Genomic DNA, 12,609 nt, shown 5'->3' on the forward strand with positions numbered 1-12,609 from the left:
ATATTGAATGGTGCAGCATACTCAATGGGCCACTTGGCCTACTCCTGGCCTAACAAGCTGTATGCTCTACTCCAGGACTGATGGGCCGTATGGTCTACTCCAGGCCTGACTGGCTGCATGGTCTACTCCAGGCCCGATCAGCTGCACGGTCTACTCCAGGCTTGATGGGCAACATGGTCAACTTCAGGCCCGACAGGTCGCGCGGCCTACTCCAGGCCCGATGGGCCGTGTTGTCTACTCCAGGCCTGATGGGCTGCATGGCCTACTCCAGGCCCAACGGGTGGTGCGGTCTACTCCAGGCTCGACGGGCTGAATGGCCTACTCCAGGCCCAATGGGTCATGCGGTCTACACCAGGCTCAACGGGCTGCATGTTCTACTCCAGGCCCAACGGGTCACAAGGTGTACTCCAGGCTCGATGGGCTGCACAGTCTACTCCAGGCCCAATAGGCCATGCAGCCTACTCCAGGTTCGATGGACTGCATGGTCTACTCCAGGCCCGACGGGCTGCATGGTCTACTCCAGGCCTGACGGGTCACGTGGTCTACTCCAGGCCCGATGGGTTGCACAGTCTACTCCAGGCCCAAGGGCCATGCAGCCTAATCCAGGCCCGATGGGCTGCATGGCCTACTCCAGGCCCGACAGGTTGCGCGATCTACTCCAGGCCCGACGGGTTGCGCAATCTACTCCAGGCCCAACGGGTTGCGCAATCTACTCCAGTCTCGATGGGCTGCATGGTCTACTCCAGGCCCGATGGGTCGAGTAGTCTACTCCAGGCCCAATGGATCACGCGGTCTACTCCAGGCCCGATGGGCTGCATGGCCTACTCCAGGCCCAAGGGCCATGCAGCCTACTCCAGGCCAGATGGACTGCGCGGTCTACTCCAGGCCCGACGGCTCATGTGCTCTACTCCAGGCCCAACAGTTCATGCGGTCTACTCCAGGCTTGACGGGCTGCATGGTATACTCCAGGCCCGATGGGCTGCATGGTCTATTCCAGGCCCAATGGGTGATGCGGCCTACCTCAGGTCCAATGGGTTGTACGGTCTACTCCAGACCAACGGGTCATGTGGTCTACTCCAGGCCCAATGAGCTATGCGGCCTACTGCAGGCCCGACGGACTCTGTGGCCTACTCCAGGCCCAACGGGTCGTGCGGTCTACTCCAGGCCTGTTGGGCTGCATGGTCTACTCCAGGCAGGATGGGCTGCATGGTCTACTCCAAGCTCGACAGGCGGCATGGTCTACTCCAGGCTTGACGGGTCTTGCAGTCTACTCCAAGCTCGACGGGCTGCATGGCCTACACCCGGCCCGATGGGCTGCATGGTCAACTTCAGGCTTGAAGGGCGGCATGGTCTACTCCAGGCCTGATGGACTGCATGGTCTACTCCAGGCACAATGGGTCACGCAGTCTATTCCAACCCTATGGGTCGCATGGTCTACCCCGGTCCCAACAGGTCGAGCGGTCTACTCCAGGCCCGACGGGTTGAGCAGTTTACTCGAGGCTTGATGGGCTGTAAAGTCTACTCCAGGCTCAATGGGCCGTATGGTCTACTCCAGGCCCAACAGGTCGTATGGTTGAATTCAATAAGAAAATCTGGAATCACAAGTCTAATGATGGCCAGGAAACCATTCCTGATTGTTGTAAAAACTCACCTGGTTCATGAAAGTCCTTTAGGGAAGGATATCTTCTGCCCTTACCTGCTCTGGCCTACATGTGACTCCAGACCCACGCAACCTGGTTGACTCCTAAATGCCCTCTGAAATGGTCCAGCAAGCCACTCAGTTGTATCAAAGCACTACAAAGTCTCAAAAAAAGAATGAAACTGGACAGGCCACCCGGTATTGACCTAGGCACCAGAAACAACAACGGCAAACTCAGCCCTGTCGACCTTGCAAAGTCCTCCTTACTAACATCCCGGGGCTAGTGTCAAAATTGGGAGATCTGTCTCACAGACTAGTCAGACAACTGCCTGACATAGTCATCTCACGGAATCATAACTTGCAGATAACGTCCCAGACACCACCATACCACCGCAGGACAGACCCAGCAGAGGTGGTGGCACAGTGATATACAGTTGGGAGGGCGTTGCCCTGGGAGTTCTCAACATCGTCTCTGGACCCCATGAAGTGTTATGGCATCAGGTCAAACATGGGAAAAGAAACCACCTGCTGATTACAATGTACCACCCTCCCTCAGGTGCTGAATCAGTGTTCCTCCATGTTGAACACCATTTGCAGGAAGCACTGAGGGTGGCAGTGGCGCAGAATGAACTCTGGGTGGGGGACTTCAATGTCAATCACCAAGAGTGGCTCAGTAGCACCACTACTGACCGAGCTGGATGAGTCCTAAAGGACATAACTGCTAGACTGGGTCTGCAGCAGGTGGCGAGGGAACCAACAAGAGGGAAAAACATACACAACCTCATCCTCACCAACCTGCCTGACACAGATGCATCTGTCCATGACAATATCAGTAGGAGTGACCATCGCACACAGTCATTTTGGAGACCAAGTCCCAGCTTCACATTGAGGATACCCTCCATCATGTTGTGTGGCACTACCGCCATGCTAAACGGGATAGATTTCAAACAGATCAAGCAACTCAAGACTGGGTAATCATGAGGTGCTGTGGGCCAGCAGCAGCAGCAGGATTGTACTCAAACACAATCTGTAACCTCATGGCCCAGCATATCCCCCACTCTACCATTACCACTGAGCCAGGGGATTAATCCTGGTTCAATGAAGAGTGCAGGAGGGCATGCCAGGAGCAGTACCAGGCATACCTAAAAATGAGGTGTCAACCTGGTGAAGCTATAACACAGGACTATGCCAAACACCATAAGCAGCAAGTATTAGACGGAGCTAAATGACCCCACAAGCAACAGATCAGATCTAAGCTCCTCAATCCTGCCACATCCAGTTGTGAACGGTGGTGGACAATTAAACAACTCATTGGAGGAGGTGGCTCCACAAATATCCACATCCTCAATGATGGAGGCGCTCAGCACATCAGTGCAAAAGGTAAAGCTGAAGCATTTGCTATAATCTTTATTCAGAAGATTATAGCAAATGATCCATCTCGGCCTCCTCTGGAGGTCCCCAGCACCACAGGTGCCAGTCTTCTGCCAATTCTATTCACTCCACTGATATCAAGAAATGGCTGAAGGCATTGGATACTGCAAAGGCTATGGGCTCTGAAAACATTCCAGCAATAGTACTGAAGACTTCTACTCCAGGCTCGATGGGCCGTCTGGCCTACTCCAGGTTCGATGGGCCACATGGTCTACTCCAGGTTCAATGGGCTACATGGTCTACTCCAGGCTTGATGGTCCACATGGTCTACTCCAGGCTCGATGGTCCACAGGGTCTAGTCCAAGCATGATGGGCCTCATGGCCTACTCCAGGCTCGATGGGCCACATGGCCTACTCCAAGCCCGATGGGCCACATGGCCTACTCCAGGCTCGATGGGCCACATGGTCTACTCCAGGTTCGATGGGCCACATGGTCTACTCCAGGCCTGACGGGTCGCGCGATCTACTCCAGGCCCAATGGATTCCATGGTCTATTCCAGGCTCAATGGGCTTTATTGTTTACTCCAGACCTGACAGGCTGCATGGTCTACTCCAGGCCCAATGGTCTGCATGGTACACTCCAGGCCTGACGGCTCACACGGACTTCTCCAGGCCCGACGGGCCATGCGGTCTACTCCAGGCCCGACGGGCTGCATGGCCTACTCCAGGCCCAAGGGCCATGCAACCTACTCCAGGCCCGATGGACTGCATGGTCTACTTCAGGCCCGACGGGCCATGCGGTCTACTCCAGGTCCGACAGGCTGCATGGTATACTCCATGCCCGACAGGTCATGCGGTCTACTGCAGGTCCGACGGGTCATACGGTCTACTCCAGGCCGAGGGGTCATGCGGTCTACTCCAGGCCCAATGGGCTGCATGGTCTACTCCAGGTCCAATGGGCCATGGGGCCTACTCCAGGCCCGACGGACTCTGTGGCCTACTCCAGGCCCAATGGGTCGTGCGGCCTGCTCCAGGCCCGATGGGTCGTGCGGCCTGCTCCAGGCACGATGGGTCGTGCGGTCTACTCCAGGCCCAACGGGCTGCATGTTCTACTCCAGGCCCGATGGATCGCGCGGTCAACTCCAGGCTCAACGGGTCATGTGGTCTACTCCAAGCTCGACGGGCTGCATGGTCTACTTCAGGCCCGACAGACGGCATGGTCTACTCCAGGCTTGATGGGCTGCATGGTCTACTCCAGGCCTAATGGACTGAATGGTCTACTCCAGGCACAATGGGTCACGCGGTCTACTCCAGGCCCTACGGGTCACATGGTCTACCCCGGTCCCAATGGGTCGGGTGGTCTACTCCAGGCCCGACGGGTCGAGCAGTCTTCTCCAGGCTTGATGGGCCGTATGGTCTACTCCAGGCCCAACAGGTCATATGATTGAATTCAAAAATCTGGAATTACAAGTCTAATGATGGCCAGGAAACCATTCCTGATTGTTGTAAAAACTGACCTGGTTCATGAAAGTCCTTTAGGGAAGGATATCTTCTGCTCTTACCTGCTCTGGCCTACATGTGACTCCAGACCCACGCAACCTGGTTGACTCCTAAGTGCCCTCTGAAATGGTCCAGCAAGCCACTCAGTTGTATCAAAGCACTACAAAGTCTCAAAAAAAGAATGAAACTGGACAGGCCACCCGGTATTGACCTGGGCACCAGAAACAACAATGACACTCGCAGCCCTGTTGACCTTGCAAAGTCCTCCTTACTAACATCCGGGGGTTAGTGTCAAAATTGGGAGATCTGTCTCACAGACTAGTCAGACAACTGCCTGACATAGTCATCCTCACGGAATCATAACTTGCAGATAATGTCCCAGACACCACCATACCACTGCAGGACAGACCCAGCAGAGGTGGTGGCACAGTGATATACAGTTGGGAGGGCGTTGCCCTGGGAGTCCTCAACATCGACTCTGGACCTCATGAAGTGTCATGGCATCAGGTCAAACATGGGAAAAGAAACCACCTGCTGATTACAATGTACCACCCTCCCTCAGGTGCTGAATCAGTGTTCCTCCATGTTGAACACCATTTGCAGGAAGCACTGAGGGTGGCAGTGGCGCAGAATGAACTTGGGTGGGGGACTTCAATGTCAATCACCAAGAGTGGCTCAGTAGCACCACTACTGACTGAGCTGGATGAGTCCTAAAGGACATAGCTGCTAGACTGGGTCTGCAGCAGGTGGCGAGGGAACCAACAAGAGGGAAAAACATACACGACCTCATCCTCACCAACCTGCTTGACACAGATGCATCTGTCCATGACAATATCAGTAGGAGTGACCATCGCACACAGTCATTTTGGAGACTAAGTCCCAGCTTCACATTGAGGATACCCTCCATCATGTTGTGTGGCACTACCACCATGCTAAGCGGGATAGATTTCAAACAGATCAAGCAACTCAAGACTGGGTAATCATGAGGTGCTGTGGGCCAGCAGCAGCAGCAGGATTGTGCTCAAACACAATCTGTAACCTCATGGCCCAGCATATCCCCCACTCTACCATTACCACTGAGCCAGGGGATTAATCCTGGTTCAATGAAAAGTGCAGGAGGGCATGCCAGGAGCAGTACCAGGCATACCTAAAAATGAGGTGTCAACCTGGTGAAGCTATAACACAGGACTATGCCAAACACCATAAGCAGCAAGTATTAGACGGAGCTAAATGACCCCACAAGCAACAGATCAGATCTAAGCTCCTCAATCCTGCCATATCCAGTTGTGAACGGTGGTGGACAATTAAACAACTCATTGGAGGAGGTGGTTCCACAAATATCCACATCCTCAATGATGGAGGCGCTCAGCACATCAGTGCAAAAGGTAAAGCTGAAGCATTTGCTATAATCTTCATTCAGAAGATTATAGCAAATGATCTATCTTGGCCTTCTCTGGAGGTCCCCAGCACCACAGGTGCCAGTCTTCTGCCAATTCTATTCACTCCACTGATATCAAGAAATGGCTGAAGGCATTGGATACTGCAAAGGCTATGGGCTCTGAAAACATTCCAGCAATTGTACTGAAGACTTCTACTCCAGGCTCGATGGGCCGTATGGCCTACTCCAGGTTCGATGGGCCACATGGTCTACTCCAGGTTCAATGGGCCACATGGTCTAGTCCAGGCTCGATGGGCCTCATGGCCTACTCCAGGCTCGATGGGCCACATGGTCTACTCCAGGTTCGATGGGCCACATGGTCTACTCCAGGCCTGACGTGTCACGCGATCTAATCCAGGTCTAATGGGCTCCGTGGTCTATTCCAGTTTCAATGGGCGTTATGGTCTACTCCAGACCTGACAGGCTGCATGGTCTACTCCAGGCCCAATGGTCTGCATGGTACACTCCAGGCCTGACGGCTCACGCGGTCTTCTCCAGGCCCGACGGGCCATGCGGTCTACTCCAGGCCCGACGGGCTGCATGGCCTAATCCAGGCCCAAGGGCAATGCAGCCTACTTCAGACCCGACGGGCCTTGCGGTCTACTCCAGGTCCGACGGGTCATGCGGTCTACTCCAGGCCCAACGGGCTGCATGGTCCACTCCAGGTCCAATGGGCCATGTGGTCTACTCCAGGTCCGACGGGTTGTACGGTCTACTTCAGGCCCGACGGGTCATGCGGTCTACTCCAGGCCCAACAGGCTGCATGGTCTACTCCAGGTCCAATGGGCCATGCGGCCTACCCCAGGTCCAACGGACTCTGAGGCCTACTCCAGGCCCGATGGATCGTGCGGTCAACTCCAGGCCCGACGGGCTGCATGGTCTACTCCAGGCTCGACGGTTCATGTGGTCTACTCCAAGCTCGACAGGTTGCATGGTCTACTCCAGGCCCGATAGACTGCATGGTCTACTCCAGGCACAATGGGTCACGCGGTCTACTCCAGGCCCTACGGGTCGCATGGTCTACCCTGGTCCCCACGGGTCGAGCGGTCTACTCCAGGCCCGACGGGTCAAGCAGTCTACTCGAGGCTCAATGGGCTGTATAGTCTACTCCAGGCTCAATGGGCCGTATGGTCTACTCCAGGCCCAACAGGTCGTATGGTTGAATTCAATAAGAAAATCTGGAATCACAAGTCTAATGATGGCCAGGAAACCATTCCTGATTGTTGTAAAAACTCACCTGGTTCATGAATGTCCTTTAGGGAAGGATATCTTCTGCACTTACCTGCTCTGGCCTACATGTGACTCCAGACCCACGCAACCTGGTTGACTCCTAAATGCCCTCTGAAATGGTCCAGCAAGCCACTCAGTTGTATCAAAGCACTACAAAGTTTCAAAAAAAGAATGAAACTGGACAGGCCACCCGGTATTGACCTAGGCACCAGAAACAACAACGGCAAACTCAGCCCTGTCGACCTTGCAAAGTCCTCCTTACTAACATCCCGGGGCTAGTGTCAAAATTGGGAGATCTGTCTCACAGACTAGTCAGACAACTGCCTGACATAGTCATCCTCACGGAATCATAGCTTGCAGATAACGTCCTAGACACCACCATACCACCGCAGGACAGACCCAGCAGAGGTGGTGGCACAGTGATATACAGTTGGGAGGGCGTTGCCCTGGGAGTCCTCAACATCGACTCTGGACCCCATGAAGTGTCATGGCATCAGGGCAAACATGGGAAAAGAAACCACCTGCTGATTACAATGTACCACCCTCCCTCAGGTGCTGAATCAGTGTTCCTCCATGTTGAACACCATTTGCAGGAAGCACTGAGGGTGGCAGTGGCGCAGAATGAACTCTGGGTGGGGGACTTCAATGTCGATCACCAAGAGTGGCTCAGTAGCACCACTACTGACTGAGCTGGATGAGTCCTAAAGGACATAGCTGCTAGACTGGGTCTGCAGCAGGTGGCGAGGGAACCAACAAGAGGGAAAAACATACACGACCTCATCCTCACCAACCTGCTTGACACAGATGCATCTGTCCATGACAATATCAGTAGGAGTGACCATCGCACACAGTCATTTTGGAGACCAAGTCCCAGCTTCACATTGAGGATACCCTCCATCATGTTGTGTGGCACTACCGCCATGCTAAACGGGATAGATTTCAAACAGATCAAGCAACTCAGGACTGGGTAATCATGAGGTGCTGTGGGCCAGCAGCAGCAGCAGGATTGTGCTCAAACACAATCTGTAACCTCATGGCCCAGCATATCCCCCACTCTACCATTACCACTGAGCCAGGGGATTAATCCTGGTTCAATGAAGAGTGCAGGAGGGCATGCCAGGAGCAGTACCAGGCATACCTAAAAATGAGGTGTCAACCTGGTGAAGCTATAACACAGGACTATGCCAAACACCATAAGCAGCAAGTATTAGACGGAGCTAAATGACCCCACAAGCAACAGATCAGATCTAAGCTCCTCAATCCTGCCACATCCAGTTGTGAACGGTGGTGGACAATTAAACAACTCATTGGAGGAGGTGGCTCCACAAATATCCACATCCTCAATGATGGAGGTGCTCAGCACATCAGTGCAAAAGGTAAAGCTGAAGCATTTGCTATAATTTTCATTCAGAAGATTATAGCAAATGATCCATCTCAGCCTCCTCTGGAGGTCCCCAGCACCACAGGTGCCAGTCTTCTGCCAATTCTATTCACTCCACTGATATCAAGAAATGGCTGAAGGCATTGGATACTGCAAAGGCTATGGGCTCTGAAAACATTCCAGCAATAGTACTGAAGACTTCTACTCCAGGCTCGATGGGCCGTCTGGCCTACTCCAGGTTCAATGGGCCACATGATCTACTCCAGGCTCGATGGTCCACATGGTCTACTCCAGGCTCGATGGGCCACATGGCCTACTCCAGGCTCGATGGGCCACATGGTCTACTCCAGGCTCAATGAGCCACAAGGCTTACTCCAGGCTTGATGGGCCACATGGTCTACTCCAGGCTCGATGGGCCACATGACCTACTCCAGGCTCGATGGGTCACATGGTCTACTGCTTCTCCTAATTCTTCTTTTCTTGTTTTCTCAGGTGCTCAGTATCATGAGGGGTCTAGATGGAGTGGATAGAGAGAAAGCTTTTCACTTGGTGGGTGCACTCAGAAGTGGAGGGTTCCAACTCGGAGAGGTTGATGGGTAGGAGAACCTTTTTGTTACACAGCGAGTGGCTTACGACCTGGGATGCACTGCCTGACAGTGTGATGGAGGCAGTCAATCAAGACCTTCAAAAGAGAATTGGATAATTATCTGAAGTGTACGAATTTGCAGGGCCATGGGGAAAAGAGAGGGGAACGGGACACGGTGAGTTGCTTTTGCAGTGAGCTAGCAACAGACAGATGGGCTGAATGGCCTCCTTCAGTACTGTGATCATTCAATGATTCTAGGGTTAGTGCTAGGACAACTGCTCTTTTCGATGAGCTTTAATGACTTGGACATGGTATACAGGGCATCATTTCAAAGTTCAAAGATAACACAAAACCAGGAAATGTAGTAAACAATGAGGAGGTTCATAACAGACTTCAGGAAGGACATAGGCAGACTTAGAAATGGACAGACACATAGCAGTCAATACTTAACGTCGAGAAGTCTGAGGTGATACTTTTGGTACAAAGAATGGGACAAGATGATGTAAACTAATTGGTACAATTTTAAATGGGCCGCAGAAACAGACCTGGAGGTGTGTGTACATAAATCTGGCAGCAGGAGTTGAGAAGACTGCTAAGTAGGCACATTGGGTTCTTTGCTTTGTTATTCAAGGCAGAGAGCACAAAGGCAAAGAAAGTTATGCTAAATATTCATTGCCTGTATCTGAAGAAGGATCAGTAACTAGAGGCCACATATTTAAGAGACTGGCAAAGATCCAGAGACAACATGAGGAAACATTTATTTTTGCAGTGACTTGCTGTGATCTGGAATGTACTGAAACGCTGATGGAATCAGATTCAATAAGAATTTTCAAAGGACGATTTGATAAATAATTGAAAAGAAGCAATTACAGGGCTGTGGCTAAAAAGCAGGGGGGTGGGGCGAGCTGGATAGATTGCTCAAAGAGCCAGCATAGGCACAAGGGGCCGAATGGCATACTTGCGTGCTACAAGGTTCAGTGATTCTAGGATCCATTCCTTGCTCCTTATTGATTTCGTATTCTGCTTTCCAGAAGAGTTCCACTCTGTCTCTTTTGTCTTTCAATTCACATAAATCGGCCGGAATGGCCTATGGTATGTTTAAGATTCCAACTGATCTTAGCGTGAATTCCAAACACACAGGTTGGGGTTTTCCAATCCAGTCCACGGTAGGTTTTGAGGTGGGTGGGGGCAGCAAATTTGGAGTGTGGCTCGCCGTCAGGAAGACAGTTTGAAAGTTTCTGCTCACCACTTTCGTGGCTGATGGATGGCGGGTTGGCTTTCCCGCTGACCCAAGGCAGCAACTCCATTGGCATGCATTACCATCTTACCAATGTTCATTAAAGACGCTGCCACTGGAATCACGAAGCCCCTCCCCAATTATGTGTAACACCCGCGAGAAAACTGACCGGCCTGGAACACGTTTGGATATAAGTGGTGTGCGGCTGTCACTTTGCTCATGCCTTAGAGGTGAGTGCATTGTTTGAGCCTCCTTGCAGCAACATCGCTTCCAGGTTCTCAGCAAAGCCAGTGACACTATACCGGCAGGGGTGTAGGCTTGCTCCCTCCCCCCCACAACTGGCTTCCTCTGTTGTTCAGGAGGGTGTTATCTGGGGGCACCCAGACAGAGACCAACATTGCAGCTGATCCAGGGTGGGTGGGGGTGTGATGGGGGAATGGGTGGGGCAGGTTTTAATGAGGGGCAGAGGCAAGGAAGACAATGGACAAAGGTGGGGATGTCGGTGGAGGAAGGGGGATAGATGGCAAGCAGAGGGTAAAGCGAGAGGGGGGAGCTGCAGCCCAACATCAAAGCCAGGAGAGAAGGCACAGTAGGGGGTGGAATGGGGAGAGACCCGCACAAACTGGAGAGGAAGCACACAGACTCGGGAATATGGGGGGTGGTGTTAGCGTGGCACACGGGGGGAAGGCTTGCACAGCGGCTCATGGAGGTGGAGGAAGGGAAAGGATTGCACGTGATGGAGGGGTTGCACAGACACTCATAGAGAGATGGGTGAAGGAAGCACCCTGTGTTGTCAGCAGTAAGGAAGGAATGGGAGAACAAAGAGAAAGGCAGTCATAGTCCTTGGCCTGGGGCCCAAGTAGTCAGGGGGCCAGAGTGAAGTCAGTCCTGGGGATGGGTGCACCTCATAGTCAGGATTTGAGAGTCAACTCAGTCCTGGGGATTTGTGGGTTATGCTACAGGGCTATGCATGACACACACATCGTAGTTCTGCTGCAGGGAGGGGCGATGGCTGTGTGCACAATTGGGAAAAGGCACAGCTTGGTGTGCAAGGTGTGGTCATGGTCATAATGTCACTGGCCATGGTTTTGTCTTGCCAGGTGATGCTGCAGATGGGATGGTCAGAGTGAGGGGAAGCATCTGCAACCTATAAAGGGAGAAGAGGTAATACAGAGTGGGGGGTGTGTGTGAAGCTTTCCTGCGGGGGGCAGGGTTGCCTCTCCTCTGTATGTAACCATACCCACAGCCCCGAGATGGGAGGGGTGAGGCCCACAGTGGGCATGCACACATCAGCAGTTATGGGTTCAGGTGGGAGAGTTGAAATATCCACAAACAATGACTATTGCATCTAGGATTACTGGGGGAGGCTGGAGAATCACAGGAGGCATCTCTACCTGCATATCGTGGGGTTCGAGGAAGATTAGTGGCACAGTGAGAGACACAGGGGAGGCTCAAAGCTGGTCTTGAACTAAAACCTGAGCACCACGATCTTGTAAAGTCGATTTTATGGTGCAGGCATAAGAATCTGTACGGGAGGGGTCTGAGACGGTGTGGGAGGAGCCCAGGGCTGCACTAGGGGTCCAATTTCATGGACCTCAACCTGCTTGCACTCAAACCATTGAAATGAAGTCAGAGGTGAGAGAAAAGTGGAAACTCCTTGAGAATGTTCCATTGGAGCCATGGCGCTATTACAAGAGACTGCAGGAGTCATGGGTTTCACAATACATTCACTCCATAACAGCATTAACACACAAGAATGTGTAAAATGGGACGCAGGCAATTGTTAAGGAGGCACAGGTGCTTCATATCTGCCAGGTCATCAATGAAAGCCTCTAATGCGCTTTCTCTAATTGGCATGGATAACGGGCCAAAGGGCGTCCAGTCATAACTCACATGTAAATTAAGCATAATCAGAATGCCAGATCTGAGATTTGAGGAGTGAGTTTGATAACGTGGTGCATGTCATTCATGGCTCCAAACCTTTTCCAACCTTTGTGGGATTGAGCTGTTAACTGTGAGGGTTGGCATCTTGTTGACCTCGCTCTACATGGCTGTATCAGTGATAAGGCTAGTAGAGCAGGTGCAGCTTGAGGCCATGACAGGGGCATGTTGTTTGCGAGTGGGAGCTTAGCCATCTTTCCCCGTGATCCATTATTCTGTTCTATCATTCCACAGAGACAAGAAGCAAACAAGAATGGAGCCTGGGCTCAATGCTGCTTTCTTGAGG

The sequence above is a fragment of the Carcharodon carcharias genome, chromosome 2 (assembly GCF_017639515.1).
Source record: "Carcharodon carcharias isolate sCarCar2 chromosome 2, sCarCar2.pri, whole genome shotgun sequence".
Classification (NCBI taxonomy): Eukaryota; Metazoa; Chordata; class Chondrichthyes; order Lamniformes; family Lamnidae; genus Carcharodon; species Carcharodon carcharias.